This window comes from Mytilus trossulus, chromosome 6, assembly GCF_036588685.1.
Source record: "Mytilus trossulus isolate FHL-02 chromosome 6, PNRI_Mtr1.1.1.hap1, whole genome shotgun sequence".
Classification (NCBI taxonomy): Eukaryota; Metazoa; Mollusca; class Bivalvia; order Mytilida; family Mytilidae; genus Mytilus; species Mytilus trossulus.
Window position 1 is genome coordinate 72,139,939 of NC_086378.1, and position 24,465 is coordinate 72,164,403.

The following is a 24,465-nucleotide window of genomic DNA, read 5'->3' on the forward strand; positions in this document are numbered from 1 at the left end:
AATAATTTTCATATTTTGTTCTTGTTTATATAAAAAATACTAGGCAAGTGGGAAGTTAACACTCACACATGTTTATAAATGTCTGTCCTTATTATGCTTATCAAGCAACCTGATGTACACTGTGACTACTGACTATTCATGTTTGAGTGTGTCTGGGCCCTGGGGCATATTTAACTCTTGAGAACTTGAGTTTAACATTCAATAGGAATTCACAATGCCTAGTACATCAAATTCTTAATACATGTTAGAGCTACATGTATATGACCATTTAAAGCATTAACAAAATGCTATCACTTCCAAGGTCTACTTTAAAAATGGTATATGAATGTCTCACTCTGATTTTGGTGATCCTGTTTTGTTGCATTGATATAACTGCTTGACCCACATTTTCATTTTACACCAATCTACAGGAAAACAAATCTTGGACACAGGATATATAGTTTATTAAGAATCACACCATTCCTATATCTGTGTGCTGATTTTTCTGCAATAGAATACCTTTCCACACATTCATTGACATTTTACTCCGTTCTAAAAGCACACAATTGCAATAATTTGCAAAATCATGTGTTTACATATCTAGGAAAAGGGCACATAGACATCTCATTCATAATACTACACAAGGAGCAGGATCTGCTAACTCTTCCAGAGCACCTGAGATCAATTATATGTTGTGGGTTCAAGTTGATCAGTTTTCTTTTTTCTAATTTGTATATTAGTTTAAACTTTTCATCAAAAAGTCTGAAAAAAGAGATATGTATCTACTGAAAATGATTTATTTAGGTGCAGGGGTTACCACACTTTGAAATCTACATGGAAGCAAAACAGTGAAAGGTCATGTTATGATAGGCCACCTGAGAGACCTCACTACGTCTACGAGAAGTGAACAATTCTAGAAACTTTCCATTTAAGTCATTCAAACCTTATAAAGAATAAAAGACCATCATTTTAACTTTTTATATCTTTTATTTTTCTTATGTCTCAAATACTACAGTACATACATGTATATGTCTGATACCAGTGACAGATCCAGAACTTTTTCTATGGGGGGTGCGGGGGGTTGCTGCTGCTGACTAACTTAAAAGGGGCCCGCTCCAGTGATTCCCTATTTAATCAACCAATTTTTTCCTATGAAAGGGGGGCCGTATGAATATGCTAGCTTTGCATCAATGAATCTCAGGTTTTTCAATGACATTTAGTAATATTGTATTGCAACAGCATAGTGTCTCGTGTACATTTACCCCACGTTATCAATATAAAATGGTGGAGTGTTTCACATTGTATGTATATTTGAAAATATAAAAATGTTTAGTAATAAAAGTTTATTAAATAATGAATAAATACAGTCATAAAAAAAATGTTAAAATGAAAAATATGTAAAAAGTATTTTAAACAATTAAGGAGAACTATTGTTAAAATTAAAAAGTTTTTTAAAGTAAAATCAAGTCAAATAGTCCTCTGTCCCATACATGTAAATCCTCAATATAGAAATCCTGCTCTTCTTATTCCTATTGTTATCTGAAAATATATAATTTATGCAGATGATATTATCAAATGAATATAATTTCAAACTTCTCTAGAGTTGCTATATGATCGGTAAATTATAATATATTTGAATTGTCTACTGACAAAAACATGATCTTCTGAGTTCCCAATTTAAAAAAAAAATGTTGAAAGGAAATACTAGAATCTGAAGGATCAATCCCGAAATCCTGAGCTAAAAAATACCCAATCCAGACGTCCCGAAAAAGGTCCTCTAGAAAAGGTAATAATTATACACACCAACAGATGTTGGAGAAATTTTCTACTTAATATAAATTCATTTACTTAGTATCTAAAATTCATCATCATAATAACATATCAACCTTTTTGATAGATATAAATAATGTTTAAATGAAGTATAACATAATATGCAACATTAAATTATCTTACAGGTATCTGTTATTTAAAAGATAACTTTTCATTCAATCATTCATATCTTTAATTCTTCATACCAGTAATTGATAATAAATGTATCCAACGCCAATAAAACCTGGCCACAACACCTAGCCAATACTGAAGGTGGCAATAAAATTCAACAATAAATCACATAATTTTTTTTTTAGCATGGAAGGAGGGACAGAATTTATACTTTCCTACTGGTGAATATTTCATATACCTGAAATCTTTAAAATATATTTTACATGCCCATATGCACTATTCAGCAAAAATAATAGTACTGTTGTTCACATAGACAAGGGTCTGGATGGGGTATTCTGCATTTCTTTATCATTTAATCCTTAAGTTCATTTGTCTCTATTTTTTTTTATACTTTTTGTCCATAATTTCTCTTTCCTCAATATATAAATTAGCACATCAATAGTTCAAAATGATTATGACCAGACCTCTGGCTTGCTGCTAGGAATATTTAGATTTTTTCTGGGATACATAGGAAGTCGTCCCAGAAAAAAAGTAGTCTTGTCAGACTTCATAATTATTTGGACTAGCATGTCATTTGCTCTATTTTTTCCTTATTTCATGGTAAATTTTCTCTATTTTTGTTCCTTTAGTAATAATTCTCTAATTCTTTATATGTTTTAATAGTCATAGTTCCCAGTGGCAGATCCAGGGATAGGGTTCCAGGGATTGGAATCTCCCTTTTTGGGGGACGATCAATGCATTTGAATGGGGACATATAGTTGGAACCCCCTTTATCCTGGGGATAGTAATTTTTTTCCTTTATTTTTTGTTTGTTTGTTTTTTGTGATTTTTGTCACACTTTTTGGGTTCAAAAATAAAAATGTTAACCTTTTTACTATTCGAGACAACCAAACAAATCAACACAAATGCTTTACACAACTGTAAAACTTTAATTAAAATTTAAATGCTAACATTGACATGCCAAAATTGAAGTTTTATTCAAATTGAAGTCTCACCGCTGGAAAAGGGGCGTTTATTTACATGTGGTCTACGGAAATTTACTGGATTTCAGAATCGAAAAAAGGCAAACATGTAGCCATAACCCGATCAGATCAATGAATTATGTTATGGATGGTATTCATATCTTTCTACTTACCATTAAAAGTAATAATACTAGGATTTCGTGAGCTCAGAAACCTTAATCTGTTGAAAAATGGCGTCGATTTATGTGCTTCCTTTTCGCAGCCTCAGTTACAATTTGACACGGAGTGATGGGTATTTATGCAAATATTTAGGGACTCCTATCATCATAGATACTATTTTTGGTCATGTTATATTTAAATAGCCAATAGGATGCAAATGTGTCAGTTATTTTCAGAAGGGGAAAACACCCGCCATATTTTTATCTTCCAAATTAACAACGTCACTTGCCATTTTCAGATGTTCGTTTCTTGTAAATAAAATCTTCTAAGAAGAAAAAATAGCATGGTCACCTGAAAAACTTACCTATATAACTAATTGATGATGAAATGACACAAGTTTAATTGTCTTTAATGATAAATTTCTCGAAAAATCACACGTACACGATGTAAACAAATTGCCGCGATGGCGCGATACTGTCGCCCTCTATGAAAAATCGGGATTGTCGCCCTTGATTTTCTGGCCTTTACGTCATATGGAAGGAGGCGCAGAATCGATCCGTGGCTTTCCCACTGATATTCGTGGTTTGAAGAGAAACCAGAGTAACCCGACTTGCACAAACATTGAATATACAGAATAATGTAAATGTTTTCTGAGAGAAGGTGTTTGCGAAAATGAACTTTTTGCAAACATCCTTAAATTCTACTCAATAAGTATCTACAAATGGCACATTTATGCCGCAGAACCATGTTGGCAAATTATGAATTTTATAGATTTTTCATATTTTTGTTGTGTAACAACGTGATCATATTACACCGAATGGAGCCACGGCAATGCACATACACGCAGTAAAAGAACGAATATACAACGTATGCGTAATGCAACCATGTATTTCACTTTGTCAAACACTCTAAACTATAGAAAACAACTTATTGGATTGAAAAAACATGCTCTTAAATTAATCGCTACTTTGCCGTGAATAACACTAAAAATGAAACGATACAGAGAAGAGTAGCGTCATGGCGCATGGCGCACACAAAGAAATCTTTGTAAATCACTCTCTTTATATTGGGCTTGACAAACTTCTGCAACTGCTTCTTTCTAATTTCTTTGCTTCCCCTCTAAGCACGAACTAAAACTAAGTCTATACTAGTCAAAGTGTTTTCGATTTTTTTTTATTTACATGTGGTCTTTTTTTTTGTTTAGGTAATGCTACATTTGATTGAGTGAGAGAGGAAATTAAAAGGGGGGACCAAGCTGCATATTTCATGTTATTTATGTTACCCACGTAAAGTGGGTGTAGAGAAATTGTCTATAGACTCATTAATTGTTCCTCTCCACGGATATCTTTAGTAAAAGGCGAAAGATATATTCGTGGTTTGAAGAGAAACCAGAGTAACCCGACTTGCACAAACATTGAATATACAGAATAATGTAAATGTTTTCTGAGAGAAGGTGTTTGCGAAAATGAACTTTTTGCAAACATCCTTAAATTCTACTCAATAAGTATCTACAAATGGCACATTTATGCCGCAGAACCATGTTGGCAAATTATGAATTTTATAGATTTTTCATATTTTTGTTGTGTAACAACGTGATCATATTACACCGAATGGAGCCACGGCAATGCACATACACGCAGTAAAAGAACGAATATACAACGTATGCGTAATGCAACCATGTATTTCACTTTGTCAAACACTCTAAACTATAGAAAACAACTTATTGGATTGAAAAAACATGCTCTTAAACTAATCGCTACTTTGCCGTGAATAACACTAAAAATGAAACGATACAGAGAAGAGTAGCGTCATGGCGCATGGCGCACACAAAGAAATCTTTGTAAATCACTCTCTTTATATTGGGCTTGACAAACTTCTGCAACTGCTTCTTTCTAATTTCTTTGCTTCCCCTCTAAGCACGAACTAAAACTAAGTCTATACTAGTCAAAGTGTTTTCGATTTTTTTTTATTTACATGTGGTCTTTTTTTTTGTTTAGGTAATGCTACATTTGATTGAGTGAGAGAGGAAATTAAAAGGGGGGACCAAGCTGCATATTTCATGTTATTTATGTTACCCACGTAAAGTGGGTGTAGAGAAATTGTCTATAGACTCATTAATTGTTCCTCTCCACGGATATCTTTAGTAAAAGGCGAAAGATATATTCGTGGTTTGAAGAGAAACCAGAGTAACCCGACTTGCACAAACATTGAATATACAGAATAATGTAAATGTTTTCTGAGAGAAGGTGTTTGCGAAAATGAACTTTTTGCAAACATCCTTAAATTCTACTCAATAAGTATCTACAAATGGCACATTTATGCCGCAGAACCATGTTGGCAAATTATGAATTTTATAGATTTTTCATATTTTTGTTGTGTAACAACGTGATCATATTACACCGAATGGAGCCACGGCAATGCACATACACGCAGTAAAAGAACGAATATACAACGTATGCGTAATGCAACCATGTGTTTCACTTTGTCAAACACTCTAAACTATAGAAAACAACTTATTGGATTGAAAAAACATGCTCTTAAACTAATCGCTACTTTGCCGTGAATAACACTAAAAATGAAACGATACAGAGAAGAGTAGCGTCATGGCGCATGGCGCACACAAAGAAATCTTTGTAAATCACTCTCTTTATATTGGGCTTGACAAACTTCTGCAACTGCTTCTTTCTAATTTCTTTGCTTCCCCTCTAAGCACGAACTAAAACTAAGTCTATACTAGTCAAAGTGTTTTCGATTTTTTTTTATTTACATGTGGTCTTTTTTTTTGTTTAGGTAATGCTACATTTGATTGAGTGAGAGAGGAAATTAAAAGGGGGGACCAAGCTGCATATTTCATGTTATTTATGTTACCCACGTAAAGTGGGTGTAGAGAAATTGTCTATAGACTCATTAATTGTTCCTCTCCACGGATATCTTTAGTAAAAGGCGAAAGATATATTCGTGGTTTGAAGAGAAACCAGAGTAACCCGACTTGCACAAACATTGAATATACAGAATAATGTAAATGTTTTCTGAGAGAAGGTGTTTGCGAAAATGAACTTTTTGCAAACATCCTTAAATTCTACTCAATAAGTATCTACAAATGGCACATTTATGCCGCAGAACCATGTTGGCAAATTATGAATTTTATAGATTTTTCATATTTTTGTTGTGTAACAACGTGATCATATTACACCGAATGGAGCCACGGCAATGCACATACACGCAGTAAAAGAACGAATATACAACGTATGCGTAATGCAACCATGTATTTCACTTTGTCAAACACTCTAAACTATAGAAAACAACTTATTGGATTGAAAAAACATGCTCTTAAACTAATCGCTACTTTGCCGTGAATAACACTAAAAATGAAACGATACAGAGAAGAGTAGCGTCATGGCGCATGGCGCACACAAAGAAATCTTTGTAAATCACTCTCTTTATATTGGGCTTGACAAACTTCTGCAACTGCTTCTTTCTAATTTCTTTGCTTCCCCTCTAAGCACGAACTAAAACTAAGTCTATACTAGTCAAAGTGTTTTCGATTTTTTTTTATTTACATGTGGTCTTTTTTTTTGTTTAGGTAATGCTACATTTGATTGAGTGAGAGAGGAAATTAAAAGGGGGGACCAAGCTGCATATTTCATGTTATTTATGTTACCCACGTAAAGTGGGTGTAGAGAAATTGTCTATAGACTCATTAATTGTTCCTCTCCACGGATATCTTTAGTAAAAGGCGAAAGATATATTCGTGGTTTGAAGAGAAACCAGAGTAACCCGACTTGCACAAACATTGAATATACAGAATAATGTAAATGTTTTCTGAGAGAAGGTGTTTGCGAAAATGAACTTTTTGCAAACATCCTTAAATTCTACTCAATAAGTATCTACAAATGGCACATTTATGCCGCAGAACCATGTTGGCAAATTATGAATTTTATAGATTTTTCATATTTTTGTTGTGTAACAACGTGATCATATTACACCGAATGGAGCCACGGCAATGCACATACACGCAGTAAAAGAACGAATATACAACGTATGCGTAATGCAACCATGTATTTCACTTTGTCAAACACTCTAAACTATAGAAAACAACTTATTGGATTGAAAAAACATGCTCTTAAACTAATCGCTACTTTGCCGTGAATAACACTAAAAATGAAACGATACAGAGAAGAGTAGCGTCATGGCGCATGGCGCACACAAAGAAATCTTTGTAAATCACTCTCTTTATATTGGGCTTGACAAACTTCTGCAACTGCTTCTTTCTAATTTCTTTGCTTCCCCTCTAAGCACGAACTAAAACTAAGTCTATACTAGTCAAAGTGTTTTCGATTTTTTTTTATTTACATGTGGTCTTTTTTTTTGTTTAGGTAATGCTACATTTGATTGAGTGAGAGAGGAAATTAAAAGGGGGGACCAAGCTGCATATTTCATGTTATTTATGTTACCCACGTAAAGTGGGTGTAGAGAAATTGTCTATAGACTCATTAATTGTTCCTCTCCACGGATATCTTTAGTAAAAGGCGAAAGATATATTCGTGGTTTGAAGAGAAACCAGAGTAACCCGACTTGCACAAACATTGAATATACAGAATAATGTAAATGTTTTCTGAGAGAAGGTGTTTGCGAAAATGAACTTTTTGCAAACATCCTTAAATTCTACTCAATAAGTATCTACAAATGGCACATTTATGCCGCAGAACCATGTTGGCAAATTATGAATTTTATAGATTTTTCATATTTTTGTTGTGTAACAACGTGATCATATTACACCGAATGGAGCCACGGCAATGCACATACACGCAGTAAAAGAACGAATATACAACGTATGCGTAATGCAACCATGTATTTCACTTTGTCAAACACTCTAAACTATAGAAAACAACTTATTGGATTGAAAAAACATGCTCTTAAACTAATCGCTACTTTGCCGTGAATAACACTAAAAATGAAACGATACAGAGAAGAGTAGCGTCATGGCGCATGGCGCACACAAAGAAATCTTTGTAAATCACTCTCTTTATATTGGGCTTGACAAACTTCTGCAACTGCTTCTTTCTAATTTCTTTGCTTCCCCTCTAAGCACGAACTAAAACTAAGTCTATACTAGTCAAAGTGTTTTCGATTTTTTTTTATTTACATGTGGTCTTTTTTTTTGTTTAGGTAATGCTACATTTGATTGAGTGAGAGAGGAAATTAAAAGGGGGGACCAAGCTGCATATTTCATGTTATTTATGTTACCCACGTAAAGTGGGTGTAGAGAAATTGTCTATAGACTCATTAATTGTTCCTCTCCACGGATATCTTTAGTAAAAGGCGAAAGATATATTCGTGGTTTGAAGAGAAACCAGAGTAACCCGACTTGCACAAACATTGAATATACAGAATAATGTAAATGTTTTCTGAGAGAAGGTGTTTGCGAAAATGAACTTTTTGCAAACATCCTTAAATTCTACTCAATAAGTATCTACAAATGGCACATTTATGCCGCAGAACCATGTTGGCAAATTATGAATTTTATAGATTTTTCATATTTTTGTTGTGTAACAACGTGATCATATTACACCGAATGGAGCCACGGCAATGCACATACACGCAGTAAAAGAACGAATATACAACGTATGCGTAATGCAACCATGTATTTCACTTTGTCAAACACTCTAAACTATAGAAAACAACTTATTGGATTGAAAAAACATGCTCTTAAACTAATCGCTACTTTGCCGTGAATAACACTAAAAATGAAACGATACAGAGAAGAGTAGCGTCATGGCGCATGGCGCACACAAAGAAATCTTTGTAAATCACTCTCTTTATATTGGGCTTGACAAACTTCTGCAACTGCTTCTTTCTAATTTCTTTGCTTCCCCTCTAAGCACGAACTAAAACTAAGTCTATACTAGTCAAAGTGTTTTCGATTTTTTTTTATTTACATGTGGTCTTTTTTTTTGTTTAGGTAATGCTACATTTGATTGAGTGAGAGAGGAAATTAAAAGGGGGGACCAAGCTGCATATTTCATGTTATTTATGTTACCCACGTAAAGTGGGTGTAGAGAAATTGTCTTAGACTCATTAATTGTTCCTCTCCACGGATATCTTTAGTAAAAGGCGAAAGATATATTCGTGGTTTGAAGAGAAACCAGAGTAACCCGACTTGCACAAACATTGAATATACAGAATAATGTAAATGTTTTCTGAGAGAAGGTGTTTGCGAAAATGAACTTTTTGCAAACATCCTTAAATTCTACTCAATAAGTATCTACAAATGGCACATTTATGCCGCAGAACCATGTTGGCAAATTATGAATTTTATAGATTTTTCATATTTTTGTTGTGTAACAACGTGATCATATTACACCGAATGGAGCCACGGCAATGCACATACACGCAGTAAAAGAACGAATATACAACGTATGCGTAATGCAACCATGTATTTCACTTTGTCAAACACTCTAAACTATAGAAAACAACTTATTGGATTGAAAAAACATGCTCTTAAACTAATCGCTACTTTGCCGTGAATAACACTAAAAATGAAACGATACAGAGAAGAGTAGCGTCATGGCGCATGGCGCACACAAAGAAATCTTTGTAAATCACTCTCTTTATATTGGGCTTGACAAACTTCTGCAACTGCTTCTTTCTAATTTCTTTGCTTCCCCTCTAAGCACGAACTAAAACTAAGTCTATACTAGTCAAAGTGTTTTCGATTTTTTTTTATTTACATGTGGTCTTTTTTTTTGTTTAGGTAATGCTACATTTGATTGAGTGAGAGAGGAAATTAAAAGGGGGGACCAAGCTGCATATTTCATGTTATTTATGTTACCCACGTAAAGTGGGTGTAGAGAAATTGTCTATAGACTCATTAATTGTTCCTCTCCACGGATATCTTTAGTAAAAGGCGAAAGATATATTCGTGGTTTGAAGAGAAACCAGAGTAACCCGACTTGCACAAACATTGAATATACAGAATAATGTAAATGTTTTCTGAGAGAAGGTGTTTGCGAAAATGAACTTTTTGCAAACATCCTTAAATTCTACTCAATAAGTATCTACAAATGGCACATTTATGCCGCAGAACCATGTTGGCAAATTATGAATTTTATAGATTTTTCATATTTTTGTTGTGTAACAACGTGATCATATTACACCGAATGGAGCCACGGCAATGCACATACACGCAGTAAAAGAACGAATATACAACGTATGCGTAATGCAACCATGTATTTCACTTTGTCAAACACTCTAAACTATAGAAAACAACTTATTGGATTGAAAAAACATGCTCTTAAACTAATCGCTACTTTGCCGTGAATAACACTAAAAATGAAACGATACAGAGAAGAGTAGCGTCATGGCGCATGGCGCACACAAAGAAATCTTTGTAAATCACTCTCTTTATATTGGGCTTGACAAACTTCTGCAACTGCTTCTTTCTAATTTCTTTGCTTCCCCTCTAAGCACGAACTAAAACTAAGTCTATACTAGTCAAAGTGTTTTCGATTTTTTTTTATTTACATGTGGTCTTTTTTTTTGTTTAGGTAATGCTACATTTGATTGAGTGAGAGAGGAAATTAAAAGGGGGGACCAAGCTGCATATTTCATGTTATTTATGTTACCCACGTAAAGTGGGTGTAGAGAAATTGTCTATAGACTCATTAATTGTTCCTCTCCACGGATATCTTTAGTAAAAGGCGAAAGATATATTCGTGGTTTGAAGAGAAACCAGAGTAACCCGACTTGCACAAACATTGAATATACAGAATAATGTAAATGTTTTCTGAGAGAAGGTGTTTGCGAAAATGAACTTTTTGCAAACATCCTTAAATTCTACTCAATAAGTATCTACAAATGGCACATTTATGCCGCAGAACCATGTTGGCAAATTATGAATTTTATAGATTTTTCATATTTTTGTTGTGTAACAACGTGATCATATTACACCGAATGGAGCCACGGCAATGCACATACACGCAGTAAAAGAACGAATATACAACGTATGCGTAATGCAACCATGTATTTCACTTTGTCAAACACTCTAAACTATAGAAAACAACTTATTGGATTGAAAAAACATGCTCTTAAACTAATCGCTACTTTGCCGTGAATAACACTAAAAATGAAACGATACAGAGAAGAGTAGCGTCATGGCGCATGGCGCACACAAAGAAATCTTTGTAAATCACTCTCTTTATATTGGGCTTGACAAACTTCTGCAACTGCTTCTTTCTAATTTCTTTGCTTCCCCTCTAAGCACGAACTAAAACTAAGTCTATACTAGTCAAAGTGTTTTCGATTTTTTTTTATTTACATGTGGTCTTTTTTTTTGTTTAGGTAATGCTACATTTGATTGAGTGAGAGAGGAAATTAAAAGGGGGGACCAAGCTGCATATTTCATGTTATTTATGTTACCCACGTAAAGTGGGTGTAGAGAAATTGTCTATAGACTCATTAATTGTTCCTCTCCACGGATATCTTTAGTAAAAGGCGAAAGATATATTCGTGGTTTGAAGAGAAACCAGAGTAACCCGACTTGCACAAACATTGAATATACAGAATAATGTAAATGTTTTCTGAGAGAAGGTGTTTGCGAAAATGAACTTTTTGCAAACATCCTTAAATTCTACTCAATAAGTATCTACAAATGGCACATTTATGCCGCAGAACCATGTTGGCAAATTATGAATTTTATAGATTTTTCATATTTTTGTTGTGTAACAACGTGATCATATTACACCGAATGGAGCCACGGCAATGCACATACACGCAGTAAAAGAACGAATATACAACGTATGCGTAATGCAACCATGTATTTCACTTTGTCAAACACTCTAAACTATAGAAAACAACTTATTGGATTGAAAAAACATGCTCTTAAACTAATCGCTACTTTGCCGTGAATAACACTAAAAATGAAACGATACAGAGAAGAGTAGCGTCATGGCGCATGGCGCACACAAAGAAATCTTTGTAAATCACTCTCTTTATATTGGGCTTGACAAACTTCTGCAACTGCTTCTTTCTAATTTCTTTGCTTCCCCTCTAAGCACGAACTAAAACTAAGTCTATACTAGTCAAAGTGTTTTCGATTTTTTTTTATTTACATGTGGTCTTTTTTTTTGTTTAGGTAATGCTACATTTGATTGAGTGAGAGAGGAAATTAAAAGGGGGGACCAAGCTGCATATTTCATGTTATTTATGTTACCCACGTAAAGTGGGTGTAGAGAAATTGTCTATAGACTCATTAATTGTTCCTCTCCACGGATATCTTTAGTAAAAGGCGAAAGATATATTCGTGGTTTGAAGAGAAACCAGAGTAACCCGACTTGCACAAACATTGAATATACAGAATAATGTAAATGTTTTCTGAGAGAAGGTGTTTGCGAAAATGAACTTTTTGCAAACATCCTTAAATTCTACTCAATAAGTATCTACAAATGGCACATTTATGCCGCAGAACCATGTTGGCAAATTATGAATTTTATAGATTTTTCATATTTTTGTTGTGTAACAACGTGATCATATTACACCGAATGGAGCCACGGCAATGCACATACACGCAGTAAAAGAACGAATATACAACGTATGCGTAATGCAACCATGTATTTCACTTTGTCAAACACTCTAAACTATAGAAAACAACTTATTGGATTGAAAAAACATGCTCTTAAACTAATCGCTACTTTGCCGTGAATAACACTAAAAATGAAACGATACAGAGAAGAGTAGCGTCATGGCGCATGGCGCACACAAAGAAATCTTTGTAAATCACTCTCTTTATATTGGGCTTGACAAACTTCTGCAACTGCTTCTTTCTAATTTCTTTGCTTCCCCTCTAAGCACGAACTAAAACTAAGTCTATACTAGTCAAAGTGTTTTCGATTTTTTTTTATTTACATGTGGTCTTTTTTTTTGTTTAGGTAATGCTACATTTGATTGAGTGAGAGAGGAAATTAAAAGGGGGGACCAAGCTGCATATTTCATGTTATTTATGTTACCCACGTAAAGTGGGTGTAGAGAAATTGTCTATAGACTCATTAATTGTTCCTCTCCACGGATATCTTTAGTAAAAGGCGAAAGATATATTCGTGGTTTGAAGAGAAACCAGAGTAACCCGACTTGCACAAACATTGAATATACAGAATAATGTAAATGTTTTCTGAGAGAAGGTGTTTGCGAAAATGAACTTTTTGCAAACATCCTTAAATTCTACTCAATAAGTATCTACAAATGGCACATTTATGCCGCAGAACCATGTTGGCAAATTATGAATTTTATAGATTTTTCATATTTTTGTTGTGTAACAACGTGATCATATTACACCGAATGGAGCCACGGCAATGCACATACACGCAGTAAAAGAACGAATATACAACGTATGCGTAATGCAACCATGTATTTCACTTTGTCAAACACTCTAAACTATAGAAAACAACTTATTGGATTGAAAAAACATGCTCTTAAACTAATCGCTACTTTGCCGTGAATAACACTAAAAATGAAACGATACAGAGAAGAGTAGCGTCATGGCGCATGGCGCACACAAAGAAATCTTTGTAAATCACTCTCTTTATATTGGGCTTGACAAACTTCTGCAACTGCTTCTTTCTAATTTCTTTGCTTCCCCTCTAAGCACGAACTAAAACTAAGTCTATACTAGTCAAAGTGTTTTCGATTTTTTTTTATTTACATGTGGTCTTTTTTTTTGTTTAGGTAATGCTACATTTGATTGAGTGAGAGAGGAAATTAAAAGGGGGGACCAAGCTGCATATTTCATGTTATTTATGTTACCCACGTAAAGTGGGTGTAGAGAAATTGTCTATAGACTCATTAATTGTTCCTCTCCACGGATATCTTTAGTAAAAGGCGAAAGATATATTCGTGGTTTGAAGAGAAACCAGAGTAACCCGACTTGCACAAACATTGAATATACAGAATAATGTAAATGTTTTCTGAGAGAAGGTGTTTGCGAAAATGAACTTTTTGCAAACATCCTTAAATTCTACTCAATAAGTATCTACAAATGGCACATTTATGCCGCAGAACCATGTTGGCAAATTATGAATTTTATAGATTTTTCATATTTTTGTTGTGTAACAACGTGATCATATTACACCGAATGGAGCCACGGCAATGCACATACACGCAGTAAAAGAACGAATATACAACGTATGCGTAATGCAACCATGTATTTCACTTTGTCAAACACTCTAAACTATAGAAAACAACTTATTGGATTGAAAAAACATGCTCTTAAACTAATCGCTACTTTGCCGTGAATAACACTAAAAATGAAACGATACAGAGAAGAGTAGCGTCATGGCGCATGGCGCACACAAAGAAATCTTTGTAAATCACTCTCTTTATATTGGGCTTGACAAACTTCTGCAACTGCTTCTTTCTAATTTCTTTGCTTCCCCTCTAAGCACGAACTAAAACTAAGTCTATACTAGTCAAAGTGTTTTCGATTTTTTTTTATTTACATGTGGTCTTTTTTTTTGTTTAGGTAATGCTACATTTGATTGAGTGAGAGAGGAAATTAAAAGGGGGGACCAAGCTGCATATTTCATGTTATTTATGTTACCCACGTAAAGTGGGTGTAGAGAAATTGTCTATAGACTCATTAATTGTTCCTCTCCACGGATATCTTTAGTAAAAGGCGAAAGATATATTCGTGGTTTGAAGAGAAACCAGAGTAACCCGACTTGCACAAACATTGAATATACAGAATAATGTAAATGTTTTCTGAGAGAAGGTGTTTGCGAAAATGAACTTTTTGCAAACATCCTTAAATTCTACTCAATAAGTATCTACAAATGGCACATTTATGCCGCAGAACCATGTTGGCAAATTATGAATTTTATAGATTTTTCATATTTTTGTTGTGTAACAACGTGATCATATTACACCGAATGGAGCCACGGCAATGCACATACACGCAGTAAAAGAACGAATATACAACGTATGCGTAATGCAACCATGTATTTCACTTTGTCAAACACTCTAAACTATAGAAAACAACTTATTGGATTGAAAAAACATGCTCTTAAACTAATCGCTACTTTGCCGTGAATAACACTAAAAATGAAACGATACAGAGAAGAGTAGCGTCATGGCGCATGGCGCACACAAAGAAATCTTTGTAAATCACTCTCTTTATATTGGGCTTGACAAACTTCTGCAACTGCTTCTTTCTAATTTCTTTGCTTCCCCTCTAAGCACGAACTAAAACTAAGTCTATACTAGTCAAAGTGTTTTCGATTTTTTTTTATTTACATGTGGTCTTTTTTTTTGTTTAGGTAATGCTACATTTGATTGAGTGAGAGAGGAAATTAAAAGGGGGGACCAAGCTGCATATTTCATGTTATTTATGTTACCCACGTAAAGTGGGTGTAGAGAAATTGTCTATAGACTCATTAATTGTTCCTCTCCACGGATATCTTTAGTAAAAGGCGAAAGATATATTCGTGGTTTGAAGAGAAACCAGAGTAACCCGACTTGCACAAACATTGAATATACAGAATAATGTAAATGTTTTCTGAGAGAAGGTGTTTGCGAAAATGAACTTTTTGCAAACATCCTTAAATTCTACTCAATAAGTATCTACAAATGGCACATTTATGCCGCAGAACCATGTTGGCAAATTATGAATTTTATAGATTTTTCATATTTTTGTTGTGTAACAACGTGATCATATTACACCGAATGGAGCCACGGCAATGCACATACACGCAGTAAAAGAACGAATATACAACGTATGCGTAATGCAACCATGTATTTCACTTTGTCAAACACTCTAAACTATAGAAAACAACTTATTGGATTGAAAAAACATGCTCTTAAACTAATCGCTACTTTGCCGTGAATAACACTAAAATGAAACGATACAGAGAAGAGTAGCGTCATGGCGCATGGCGCACACAAAGAAATCTTTGTAAATCACTCTCTTTATATTGGGCTTGACAAACTTCTGCAACTGCTTTTTTCTAATTTCTTTGCTTCCCCTCTAAGCACGAACTAAAACTAAGTCTATACTAGTCAAAGTGTTTTCGATTTTTTTTTATTTACATGTGGTCTTTTTTTTTGTTTAGGTAATGCTACATTTGATTGAGTGAGAGAGGAAATTAAAAGGGGGGACCAAGCTGCATATTTCATGTTATTTATGTTACCCACGTAAAGTGGGTGTAGAGAAATTGTCTATAGACTCATTAATTGTTCCTCTCCACGGATATCTTTAGTAAAAGGCGAAAGATATATTCGTGGTTTGAAGAGAAACCAGAGTAACCCGACTTGCACAAACATTGAATATACAGAATAATGTAAATGTTTTCTGAGAGAAGGTGTTTGCGAAAATGAACTTTTTGCAAACATCCTTAAATTCTACTCAATAAGTATCTACAAATGGCACATTTATGCCGCAGAACCATGTTGGCAAATTATGAATTTTATAGATTTTTCATATTTTTGTTGTGTAACAACGTGATCATATTACACCGAATGGAGCCACGGCAATGTACATACACGCAGTAAAAGAACGAATATACAACGTATGCGTAATGCAACCATGTATTTCACTTTGTCAAACACTCTAAACTATAGAAAACAACTTATTGGATTGAAAAAACATGCTCTTAAACTAATCGCTACTTTGCCGTGAATAACACTAAAAATGAAACGATACAGAGAAGAGTAGCGTCATGGCGCATGGCGCACACAAAGAAATCTTTGTAAATCACTCTCTTTATATTGGGCTTGACAAACTTCTGCAACTGCTTCTTTCTAATTTCTTTGCTTCCCCTCTAAGCACGAACTAAAACTAAGTCTATACTAGTCAAAGTGTTTTCGATTTTTTTTTATTTACATGTGGTCTTTTTTTTTGTTTAGGTAATGCTACATTTGATTGAGTGAGAGAGGAAATTAAAAGGGGGGACCAAGCTGCATATTTCATGTTATTTATGTTACCCACGTAAAGTGGGTGTAGAGAAATTGTCTATAGACTCATTAATTGTTCCTCTCCACGGATATCTTTAGTAAAAGGCGAAAGATATATTCGTGGTTTGAAGAGAAACCAGAGTAACCCGACTTGCACAAACATTGAATATACAGAATAATGTAAATGTTTTCTGAGAGAAGGTGTTTGCGAAAATGAACTTTTTGCAAACATCCTTAAATTCTACTCAATAAGTATCTACAAATGGCACATTTATGCCGCAGAACCATGTTGGCAAATTATGAATTTTATAGATTTTTCATATTTTTGTTGTGTAACAACGTGATCATATTACACCGAATGGAGCCACGGCAATGCACATACACGCAGTAAAAGAACGAATATACAACGTATGCGTAATGCAACCATGTATTTCACTTTGTCAAACACTCTAAACTATAGAAAACAACTTATTGGATTGAAAAAACATGCTCTTAAACTAATCGCTACTTTGCCGTGAATAACACTAAAAATGAAACGATACAGAGAAGAGTAGCGTCATGGCGCATGGCGCACACAAAGAAATCTTTGTAAATCACTCTCTTTATATTGGGCTTGACAAACTTCTGCAACTGCTTCTTTCTAATTTCTTTGCTTCCCCTCTAAGCACGAACTAAAACTAAGTCTATACTAGTCAAAGTGTTTTCGATTTTTTTTTATTTACATGTGGTCTTTTTTTTTGTTTAGGTAATGCTACATTTGATTGAGTGAGAGAGGAAATTAAAAGGGGGGACCAAGCTGCATATTTCATGTTATTTATGTTACCCACGTAAAGTGGGTGTAGAGAAATTGTCTATAGACTCATTAATTGTTCCTCTCCACGGATATCTTTAGTAAAAGGCGAAAGATATATTCGTTTTTTTTTTTTTTATCTTTACAAAAGATATATTCGTGGTTTGAAGAGAAACCAGAGTAACCCGACTTGCACAAACATTGAATATACAGAATAATGTAAATGTTTTCTGAGAGAAGGTGTTTGCGAAAATGAACTTTTTGCAAACATCCTTAAATTCTACTCAATAAGTATCTACAAATGGCACATTTATGCCGCAGAACCATGTTGGCAAATTATGAATTTTATAGATTTTTCATATTTTTGTTGTGTAACAACGTGATCATATTACACCGAATGGAGCCACGGCAATGCACATACACGCAGTAAAAGAACGAATATACAACGTATGCGTAATGCAACCATGTATTTCACTTTGTCAAACACTCTAAACTATAGAAAACAACTTATTGGATTGAAAAAACATGCTCTTAAACTAATCGCTACTTTGCCGTGAATAACACTAAAAATGAAACGATACAGAGAAGAGTAGCGTCATGGCGCATGGCGCACACAAAGAAATCTTTGTAAATCACTCTCTTTATATTGGGCTTGACAAACTTCTGCAACTGCTTCTTTCTAATTTCTTTGCTTCCCCTCTAAGCACGAACTAAAACTAAGTCTATACTAGTCAAAGTGTTTTCGATTTTTTTTTATTTACATGTGGTCTTTTTTTTTGTTTAGGTAATGCTACATTTGATTGAGTGAGAGAGGAAATTAAAAGGGGGGACCAAGCTGCATATTTCATGTTATTTATGTTACCCACGTAAAGTGGGTGTAGAGAAATTGTCTATAGACTCATTAATTGTTCCTCTCCACGGATATCTTTAGTAAAAGGCGAAAGATATATTCGTGGTTTGAAGAGAAACCAGAGTAACCCGACTTGCACAAACATTGAATATACAGAATAATGTAAATGTTTTCTGAGAGAAGGTGTTTGCGAAAATGAACTTTTTGCAAACATCCTTAAATTCTACTCAATAAGTATCTACAAATGGCACATTTATGCCGCAGAACCATGTTGGCAAATTATGAATTTTATAGATTTTTCATATTTTTGTTGTGTAACAACGTGATCATATTACACCGAATGGAGCCACGGCAATGCACATACACGCAGTAAAAGAACGAATATACAACGTATGCGTAATGCAACCATGTATTTCACTTTGTCAAACACTCTAAACTATAGAAAACAACTTATTGGATTGAAAAAACATGCTCTTAAACTAATCGCTACTTTGCCGTGAATAACACTAAAAATGAAACGATACAGAGAAGAGTAGCGTCATGGCGCATGGCGCACACAAAGAAATCTTTGTAAATCACTCTCTTTATATTGGGCTTGACAAACTTCTGCAACTGCTTCTTTCTAATTTCTTTGCTTCCCCTCTAAGCACGAACTAAAACTAAGTCTATACTAGTCAAAGTGTTTTCGATTTTTTTTTATTTACATGTGGTCTTTTTTTTTGTTTAGGTAATGCTACATTTGATTGAGTGAGAGAGGAAATTAAAAGGGGGGACCAAGCTGCATATTTCATGTTATTTATGTTACCCACGTAAAGTGGGTGTAGAGAAATTGTCTATAGACTCATTAATTGTTCCTCTCCACGGATATCTTTAGTAAAAGGCGAAAGATATATTCGTGGTTTGAAGAGAAACCAGAGTAACCCGACTTGCACAAACATTGAATATACAGAATAATGTAAATGTTTTCTGAGAGAAGGTGTTTGCGAAAATGAACTTTTTGCAAACATCCTTAAATTCTACTCAATAAGTATCTACAAATGGCACATTTATGCCGCAGAACCATGTTGGCAAATTATGAATTTTATAGATTTTTCATATTTTTGTTGTGTAACAACGTGATCATATTACACCGAATGGAGCCACGGCAATGCACATACACGCAGTAAAAGAACGAATATACAACGTATGCGTAATGCAACCATGTATTTCACTTTGTCAAACACTCTAAACTATAGAAAACAACTTATTGGATTGAAAAAACATGCTCTTAAACTAATCGCTACTTTGCCGTGAATAACACTAAAAATGAAACGATACAGAGAAGAGTAGCGTCATGGCGCATGGCGCACACAAAGAAATCTTTGTAAATCACTCTCTTTATATTGGGCTTGACAAACTTCTGCAACTGCTTCTTTCTAATTTCTTTGCTTCCCCTCTAAGCACGAACTAAAACTAAGTCTATACTAGTCAAAGTGTTTTCGATTTTTTTTTATTTACATGTGGTCTTTTTTTTTGTTTAGGTAATGCTACATTTGATTGAGTGAGAGAGGAAATTAAAAGGGGGGACCAAGCTGCATATTTCATGTTATTTATGTTACCCACGTAAAGTGGGTGTAGAGAAATTGTCTATAGACTCATTAATTGTTCCTCTCCACGGATATCTTTAGTAAAAGGCGAAAGATATATTCGTGGTTTGAAGAGAAACCAGAGTAACCCGACTTGCACAAACATTGAATATACAGAATAATGTAAATGTTTTCTGAGAGAAGGTGTTTGCGAAAATGAACTTTTTGCAAACATCCTTAAATTCTACTCAATAAGTATCTACAAATGGCACATTTATGCCGCAGAACCATGTTGGCAAATTATGAATTTTATAGATTTTTCATATTTTTGTTGTGTAACAACGTGATCATATTACACCGAATGGAGCCACGGCAATGCACATACACGCAGTAAAAGAACGAATATACAACGTATGCGTAATGCAACCATGTATTTCACTTTGTCAAACACTCTAAACTATAGAAAACAACTTATTGGATTGAAAAAACATGCTCTTAAACTAATCGCTACTTTGCCGTGAATAACACTAAAAATGAAACGATACAGAGAAGAGTAGCGTCATGGCGCATGGCGCACACAAAGAAATCTTTGTAAATCACTCTCTTTATATTGGGCTTGACAAACTTCTGCAACTGCTTCTTTCTAATTTCTTTGCTTCCCCTCTAAGCACGAACTAAAACTAAGTCTATACTAGTCAAAGTGTTTTCGATTTTTTTTTATTTACATGTGGTCTTTTTTTTTGTTTAGGTAATGCTACATTTGATTGAGTGAGAGAGGAAATTAAAAGGGGGGACCAAGCTGCATATTTCATGTTATTTATGTTACCCACGTAAAGTGGGTGTAGAGAAATTGTCTATAGACTCATTAATTGTTCCTCTCCACGGATATCTTTAGTAAAAGGCGAAAGATATATTCGTGGTTTGAAGAGAAACCAGAGTAACCCGACTTGCACAAACATTGAATATACAGAGTAATGTAAATGTTTTCTGAGAGAAGGTGTTTGCGAAAATGAACTTTTTGCAAACATCCTTAAATTCTACTCAATAAGTATCTACAAATGGCACATTTATGCCGCAGAACCATGTTGGCAAATTATGAATTTTATAGATTTTTCATATTTTTGTTGTGTAACAACGTGATCATATTACACCGAATGGAGCCACGGCAATGCACATACACGCAGTAAAAGAACGAATATACAACGTATGCGTAATGCAACCATGTATTTCACTTTGTCAAACACTCTAAACTATAGAAAACAACTTATTGGATTGAAAAAACATGCTCTTAAACTAATCGCTACTTTGCCGTGAATAACACTAAAAATGAAACGATACAGAGAAGAGTAGCGTCATGGCGCATGGCGCACACAAAGAAATCTTTGTAAATCACTCTCTTTATATTGGGCTTGACAAACTTCTGCAACTGCTTCTTTCTAATTTCTTTGCTTCCCCTCTAAGCACGAACTAAAACTAAGTCTATACTAGTCAAAGTGTTTTCGATTTTTTTTTATTTACATGTGGTCTTTTTTTTTGTTTAGGTAATGCTACATTTGATTGAGTGAGAGAGGAAATTAAAAGGGGGGACCAAGCTGCATATTTCATGTTATTTATGTTACCCACGTAAAGTGGGTGTAGAGAAATTGTCTATAGACTCATTAATTGTTCCTCTCCACGGATATCTTTAGTAAAAGGCGAAAGATATATTCGTGGTTTGAAGAGAAACCAGAGTAACCCGACTTGCACAAACATTGAATATACAGAATAATGTAAATGTTTTCTGAGAGAAGGTGTTTGCGAAAATGAACTTTTTGCAAACATCCTTAAATTCTACTCAATAAGTATCTACAAATGGCACATTTATGCCGCAGAACCATGTTGGCAAATTATGAATTTTATAGATTTTTCATATTTTTGTTGTGTAACAACGTGATCATATTACACCGAATGGAGCCACGGCAATGCACATACACGCAGTAAAAGAACGAATATACAACGTATGCGTAATGCAACCATGTATTTCACTTTGTCAAACACTCTAAACTATAGAAAACAACTTATTGGATTGAAAAAACATGCTCTTAAACTAATCGCTACTTTGCCGTGAATAACACTAAAAATGAAACGATACAGAGAAGAGTAGCGTCATGGCGCATGGCGCACACAAAGAAATCTTTGTAAATCACTCTCTTTATATTGGGCTTGACAAACTTCTGCAACTGCTTCTTTCTAATTTCTTTGCTTCCCCTCTAAGCACGAACTAAAACTAAGTCTATACTAGTCAAAGTGTTTTCGATTTTTTTTTATTTACATGTGGTCTTTTTTTTTGTTTAGGTAATGCTACATTTGATTGAGTGAGAGAGGAAATTAAAAGGGGGGACCAAGCTGCATATTTCATGTTATTTATGTTACCCACGTAAAGTGGGTGTAGAGAAATTGTCTATAGACTCATTAATTGTTCCTCTCCACGGATATCTTTAGTAAAAGGCGAAAGATATATTCGTGGTTTGAAGAGAAACCAGAGTAACCCGACTTGCACAAACATTGAATATACAGAATAATGTAAATGTTTTCTGAGAGAAGGTGTTTGCGAAAATGAACTTTTTGCAAACATCCTTAAATTCTACTCAATAAGTATCTACAAATGGCACATTTATGCCGCAGAACCATGTTGGCAAATTATGAATTTTATAGATTTTTCATATTTTTGTTGTGTAACAACGTGATCATATTACACCGAATGGAGCCACGGCAATGCACATACACGCAGTAAAAGAACGAATATACAACGTATGCGTAATGCAACCATGTATTTCACTTTGTCAAACACTCTAAACTATAGAAAACAACTTATTGGATTGAAAAAACATGCTCTTAAACTAATCGCTACTTTGCCGTGAATAACACTAAAAATGAAACGATACAGAGAAGAGTAGCGTCATGGCGCATGGCGCACACAAAGAAATCTTTGTAAATCACTCTCTTTATATTGGGCTTGACAAACTTCTGCAACTGCTTCTTTCTAATTTCTTTGCTTCCCCTCTAAGCACGAACTAAAACTAAGTCTATACTAGTCAAAGTGTTTTCGATTTTTTTTTATTTACATGTGGTCTTTTTTTTTTGTTTAGGTAATGCTACATTTGATTGAGTGAGAGAGGAAATTAAAAGGGGGGACCAAGCTGCATATTTCATGTTATTTATGTTACCCACGTAAAGTGGGTGTAGAGAAATTGTCTATAGACTCATTAATTGTTCCTCTCCACGGATATCTTTAGTAAAAGGCGAAAGATATATTCGTGGTTTGAAGAGAAACCAGAGTAACCCGACTTGCACAAACATTGAATATACAGAGTAATGTAAATGTTTTCTGAGAGAAGGTGTTTGCGAAAATGAACTTTTTGCAAACATCCTTAAATTCTACTCAATAAGTATCTACAAATGGCACATTTATGCCGCAGAACCATGTTGGCAAATTATGAATTTTATAGATTTTTCATATTTTTGTTGTGTAACAACGTGATCATATTACACCGAATGGAGCCACGGCAATGCACATACACGCAGTAAAAGAACGAATATACAACGTATGCGTAATGCAACCATGTATTTCACTTTGTCAAACACTCTAAACTATAGAAAACAACTTATTGGATTGAAAAAACATGCTCTTAAACTAATCGCTACTTTGCCGTGAATAACACTAAAAATGAAACGATACAGAGAAGAGTAGCGTCATGGCGCATGGCGCACACAAAGAAATCTTTGTAAATCACTCTCTTTATATTGGGCTTGACAAACTTCTGCAACTGCTTCTTTCTAATTTCTTTGCTTCCCCTCTAAGCACGAACTAAAACTAAGTCTATACTAGTCAAAGTGTTTTCGATTTTTTTTTATTTACATGTGGTCTTTTTTTTTGTTTAGGTAATGCTACATTTGATTGAGTGAGAGAGGAAATTAAAAGGGGGGACCAAGCTGCATATTTCATGTTATTTATGTTACCCACGTAAAGTGGGTGTAGAGAAATTGTCTATAGACTCATTAATTGTTCCTCTCCACGGATATCTTTAGTAAAAGGCGAAAGATATATTCGTGGTTTGAAGAGAAACCAGAGTAACCCGACTTGCACAAACATTGAATATACAGAATAATGTAAATGTTTTCTGAGAGAAGGTGTTTGCGAAAATGAACTTTTTGCAAACATCCTTAAATTCTACTCAATAAGTATCTACAAATGGCACATTTATGCCGCAGAACCATGTTGGCAAATTATGAATTTTATAG

At 34.4% G+C, this 24,465-nt stretch overlaps 1 long non-coding RNA gene, 25 other non-coding genes and 1 pseudogene across 26 annotated transcripts; all 27 read right to left on the reverse strand.

Annotated features, from left to right (window-relative positions):
• Nucleotides 1-1,307: 1,307 nt before the first annotated feature.
• Nucleotides 1,308-3,389, reverse strand: LOC134721805 (uncharacterized). Its single transcript, XR_010107927.1, has 2 exons — nt 3,056-3,389; nt 1,308-1,518 (listed from the first exon to the last, which is right to left on the reverse strand). It is a non-coding gene; the product is annotated as an uncharacterized LOC134721805 (long non-coding RNA).
• Nucleotides 3,390-4,320: 931 nt separating this feature from the next.
• On the reverse strand, nt 4,321-4,438 carry LOC134724007 (U5 spliceosomal RNA). The gene has a single exon (XR_010108332.1). It is a non-coding gene; the product is annotated as a U5 spliceosomal RNA (small nuclear RNA).
• Nucleotides 4,439-5,113: 675 nt separating this feature from the next.
• On the reverse strand, nt 5,114-5,231 carry LOC134724008 (U5 spliceosomal RNA). Its single transcript, XR_010108333.1, has one exon. It is a non-coding gene; the product is annotated as a U5 spliceosomal RNA (small nuclear RNA).
• Nucleotides 5,232-5,906: 675 nt separating this feature from the next.
• On the reverse strand, nt 5,907-6,024 carry LOC134724009 (U5 spliceosomal RNA). Its single transcript, XR_010108334.1, has one exon. It is a non-coding gene; the product is annotated as a U5 spliceosomal RNA (small nuclear RNA).
• Nucleotides 6,025-6,699: 675 nt separating this feature from the next.
• On the reverse strand, nt 6,700-6,817 carry LOC134724010 (U5 spliceosomal RNA). The gene has a single exon (XR_010108335.1). It is a non-coding gene; the product is annotated as a U5 spliceosomal RNA (small nuclear RNA).
• A 675-nt stretch (nt 6,818-7,492) lies between these two features.
• On the reverse strand, nt 7,493-7,610 carry LOC134724013 (U5 spliceosomal RNA). Its single transcript, XR_010108337.1, has one exon. It is a non-coding gene; the product is annotated as a U5 spliceosomal RNA (small nuclear RNA).
• Nucleotides 7,611-8,285: 675 nt separating this feature from the next.
• LOC134724014 (U5 spliceosomal RNA) lies at nt 8,286-8,403 on the reverse strand. Its single transcript, XR_010108338.1, has one exon. It is a non-coding gene; the product is annotated as a U5 spliceosomal RNA (small nuclear RNA).
• Nucleotides 8,404-9,078: 675 nt separating this feature from the next.
• Nucleotides 9,079-9,195, reverse strand: LOC134724050 (U5 spliceosomal RNA). The gene has a single exon (XR_010108372.1). It is a non-coding gene; the product is annotated as a U5 spliceosomal RNA (small nuclear RNA).
• Nucleotides 9,196-9,870: 675 nt separating this feature from the next.
• Nucleotides 9,871-9,988, reverse strand: LOC134724015 (U5 spliceosomal RNA). Its single transcript, XR_010108339.1, has one exon. It is a non-coding gene; the product is annotated as a U5 spliceosomal RNA (small nuclear RNA).
• Nucleotides 9,989-10,663: 675 nt separating this feature from the next.
• LOC134724016 (U5 spliceosomal RNA) lies at nt 10,664-10,781 on the reverse strand. Its single transcript, XR_010108340.1, has one exon. It is a non-coding gene; the product is annotated as a U5 spliceosomal RNA (small nuclear RNA).
• A 675-nt stretch (nt 10,782-11,456) lies between these two features.
• On the reverse strand, nt 11,457-11,574 carry LOC134724017 (U5 spliceosomal RNA). Its single transcript, XR_010108341.1, has one exon. It is a non-coding gene; the product is annotated as a U5 spliceosomal RNA (small nuclear RNA).
• A 675-nt stretch (nt 11,575-12,249) lies between these two features.
• Nucleotides 12,250-12,367, reverse strand: LOC134724018 (U5 spliceosomal RNA). Its single transcript, XR_010108342.1, has one exon. It is a non-coding gene; the product is annotated as a U5 spliceosomal RNA (small nuclear RNA).
• Nucleotides 12,368-13,042: 675 nt separating this feature from the next.
• LOC134724019 (U5 spliceosomal RNA) lies at nt 13,043-13,160 on the reverse strand. Its single transcript, XR_010108343.1, has one exon. It is a non-coding gene; the product is annotated as a U5 spliceosomal RNA (small nuclear RNA).
• A 675-nt stretch (nt 13,161-13,835) lies between these two features.
• LOC134724020 (U5 spliceosomal RNA) lies at nt 13,836-13,953 on the reverse strand. The gene has a single exon (XR_010108344.1). It is a non-coding gene; the product is annotated as a U5 spliceosomal RNA (small nuclear RNA).
• Nucleotides 13,954-14,628: 675 nt separating this feature from the next.
• Nucleotides 14,629-14,746, reverse strand: LOC134724021 (U5 spliceosomal RNA). The gene has a single exon (XR_010108345.1). It is a non-coding gene; the product is annotated as a U5 spliceosomal RNA (small nuclear RNA).
• A 675-nt stretch (nt 14,747-15,421) lies between these two features.
• On the reverse strand, nt 15,422-15,539 carry LOC134724022 (U5 spliceosomal RNA). The gene has a single exon (XR_010108346.1). It is a non-coding gene; the product is annotated as a U5 spliceosomal RNA (small nuclear RNA).
• A 674-nt stretch (nt 15,540-16,213) lies between these two features.
• LOC134724024 (U5 spliceosomal RNA) lies at nt 16,214-16,331 on the reverse strand. The gene has a single exon (XR_010108348.1). It is a non-coding gene; the product is annotated as a U5 spliceosomal RNA (small nuclear RNA).
• A 675-nt stretch (nt 16,332-17,006) lies between these two features.
• Nucleotides 17,007-17,124, reverse strand: LOC134724025 (U5 spliceosomal RNA). The gene has a single exon (XR_010108349.1). It is a non-coding gene; the product is annotated as a U5 spliceosomal RNA (small nuclear RNA).
• A 675-nt stretch (nt 17,125-17,799) lies between these two features.
• Nucleotides 17,800-17,953, reverse strand: LOC134724061 (U5 spliceosomal RNA; annotated as a pseudogene).
• A 675-nt stretch (nt 17,954-18,628) lies between these two features.
• LOC134724026 (U5 spliceosomal RNA) lies at nt 18,629-18,746 on the reverse strand. The gene has a single exon (XR_010108350.1). It is a non-coding gene; the product is annotated as a U5 spliceosomal RNA (small nuclear RNA).
• A 675-nt stretch (nt 18,747-19,421) lies between these two features.
• Nucleotides 19,422-19,539, reverse strand: LOC134724028 (U5 spliceosomal RNA). The gene has a single exon (XR_010108351.1). It is a non-coding gene; the product is annotated as a U5 spliceosomal RNA (small nuclear RNA).
• A 675-nt stretch (nt 19,540-20,214) lies between these two features.
• Nucleotides 20,215-20,332, reverse strand: LOC134724029 (U5 spliceosomal RNA). The gene has a single exon (XR_010108352.1). It is a non-coding gene; the product is annotated as a U5 spliceosomal RNA (small nuclear RNA).
• A 675-nt stretch (nt 20,333-21,007) lies between these two features.
• Nucleotides 21,008-21,125, reverse strand: LOC134724030 (U5 spliceosomal RNA). Its single transcript, XR_010108353.1, has one exon. It is a non-coding gene; the product is annotated as a U5 spliceosomal RNA (small nuclear RNA).
• Nucleotides 21,126-21,800: 675 nt separating this feature from the next.
• On the reverse strand, nt 21,801-21,918 carry LOC134724031 (U5 spliceosomal RNA). Its single transcript, XR_010108354.1, has one exon. It is a non-coding gene; the product is annotated as a U5 spliceosomal RNA (small nuclear RNA).
• A 675-nt stretch (nt 21,919-22,593) lies between these two features.
• LOC134724032 (U5 spliceosomal RNA) lies at nt 22,594-22,711 on the reverse strand. The gene has a single exon (XR_010108355.1). It is a non-coding gene; the product is annotated as a U5 spliceosomal RNA (small nuclear RNA).
• Nucleotides 22,712-23,387: 676 nt separating this feature from the next.
• Nucleotides 23,388-23,505, reverse strand: LOC134724033 (U5 spliceosomal RNA). Its single transcript, XR_010108356.1, has one exon. It is a non-coding gene; the product is annotated as a U5 spliceosomal RNA (small nuclear RNA).
• A 675-nt stretch (nt 23,506-24,180) lies between these two features.
• LOC134724034 (U5 spliceosomal RNA) lies at nt 24,181-24,298 on the reverse strand. Its single transcript, XR_010108357.1, has one exon. It is a non-coding gene; the product is annotated as a U5 spliceosomal RNA (small nuclear RNA).
• Nucleotides 24,299-24,465: the final 167 nt, after the last annotated feature.